The sequence below is a fragment of the Ptiloglossa arizonensis genome, unplaced genomic scaffold (assembly GCF_051014685.1).
Source record: "Ptiloglossa arizonensis isolate GNS036 unplaced genomic scaffold, iyPtiAriz1_principal scaffold0027, whole genome shotgun sequence".
NCBI classification, from domain to species: Eukaryota; Metazoa; Arthropoda; class Insecta; order Hymenoptera; family Colletidae; genus Ptiloglossa; species Ptiloglossa arizonensis.
Genome location: NW_027478397.1, coordinates 2,417,708 through 2,419,955, shown reverse-complemented (window position 1 = coordinate 2,419,955; position 2,248 = coordinate 2,417,708).

Below are 2,248 nucleotides of genomic sequence, written 5' to 3'. Positions count from 1 at the left end.
CAAGAAATGGTTGAGAAGGCATAAAATTTTTCGCAATTCTGCTGCTCCAAACGCTTAACCAGAATGGCCTAGGGAAAAAATACACATACAGTTGTAATCGGGCGAGTTTCTACTTTCAGACACTGCAGGAATTTTTGGGTTTGGTCAATCCGTTCGCGAGATATGGGAGTTTGAAGCTAAGAAATGGTTGAGAAGACAACTAATTCTTCGCACTTCTGCTGCTCCAAACGCTTAACCAGAATGGCCTAGGGAAAAATACACATACCGTTGTAATCGGGCGAGTTTCTACTTTCAGACGCAGCAGGTATTTTTGGGTTTGGTCAATCCGTTCGCGAGATATGGGACTTTGAAGCTAAGAAATGGTTGAGAAGGCAACAAATTTTTCGCACTTCTGCTGCTCCAGCGCTTAACCAGAATGGCATAGGGAAAAAATACGCATACAGCTGTAATCGGGCGAGTTTCTACTTTCAGACGCAGCAGGAATTTTTGGGTTTGGTCAACCCGTTCGCGAGATATGGGACTTTGAAGCTAAGAAATTGTAGAGAAGACAACAAATTTTTCGCAATTCTGCTGCTCCAAACGCTTAACCAGAATGGCCTAGGGAAAAATACACATACCGTTGTAATCGGGCGAGTTTCTACTTTCAGATGCAATAGGAATTTTTGGGTTAGGTCAATCCGCTCGCGAGATATTGGAGTTTGAAGCTAAGAAATGGTTGAGAAGACAACAAATTTGTCGCACTTCTGCTGCTCCAGCGCTTAACCAGAATGGCATAGGGAAAAAATACGCATACAGCTGTAATCGGGCGAGTTTCTACTTTCAGACGCAGCAGGAATTTTTGGGTTTGGTCAACCCGTTCGCGAGATATGGGACTTTGAAGCTAAGAAATTGTAGAGAAGACAACAAATTTTTCGCAATTCTGCTGCTCCAAACGCTTAACCAGAATGGCCTAGGGAAAAATACACATACCGTTGTAATCGGGCGAGTTTCTACTTTCAGACGCAGCAGGTATTTTTGGGTTTGGTCAATCCGTTCGCGAGATATGGGACTTTGAAGCTAAGAAATGGTTGAGAAGGCAACAAATTTTTCGCACTTCTGCTGCTCCAAACGCTTAACCAGAATGGCCTAGGGAAAAAATACGCATACAGTTGTAATCGGGCGAGTTTCTACTTTCAGACGCAGCAGGAATTTTTGGGTTTGGTCAATCCGTTCGCGAGATATGGGAGTTTGAAGCTAAGAAATGGTTGAGAAGACAACTAATTCTTCGCACTTCTGCTGCTCCAAACGCTTAACCAGAATGGCCTAGGGAAAAAATACGCATACCGTTGTAATCGGGCGAGTTTCTAATTTCAGACGCAACAGGAATTTTTGGGTTAGGTCAATCCGTTCGCGAGATATGCGAGTTTGAACCCAAGAAATGGTTGAGAAGGCATAAAATTTTTCGCAATTCTGCTGCTCCAAACGCTTAACCAGAATGGCCTAGGGAAAAAATACACATACAGTTGTAATCGGGCGAGTTTCTACTTTCAGACACTGCAGGAATTTTTGGGTTTGTTCAATCCGTTCGCGAGATATGGGACTTTGAAGCTAAGGCATGGTTGAGAAGACAACTAATTCTTCGCACTTCTGCTGCTCCAAACGCTTAACCAGAATGGCCTAGGGAAAAAATACACATACCGTTGTAATCGGGCGAGTTTCTACCTTCAGATGCAATAGGAATTTTTGGGTTAGGTCATTCCGTTCGCGAGATATGGGAGTTTGCAGCTAAGAAATGGTTGAGAAGACAACAAATTTTTCGCACTTCTGCTGCTCCAAACGCTTAACCAGAATGGCCCAGGGAAAAAATACCCATACAGTTGTAATCGGGCGAGTTTCTACTTTCAGACGCAGCAGGAATTTTTGGGTTTGGTCAATCCGCTCGCGAGATATGGGAGTTTGAATCTAAGGCATGGTTGAGAAGACAACAAATTTTTCGCACTTCTGCTGCTCCAAACGCTTAACCAGAATGGCCTAGGGAATAAAAATACCCATACAGTTGTAATCGGGCGAGTTTCTACTTTCAGACGCAGCAGGAATTTTTGGGTTTGATCAATCCGTTCGCGAGATATGGGAGTTTGAAGCTAAGAAATGTTTGAGAAGACAACTAATTCTTCGCACTTCTTCTGCTCCAAACGCTTAACCAGAATGGCCTAGGGAAGAAATACACATACCGTTGTAATCGGGCGAGTTTCTAATTTCAGGCGCAACT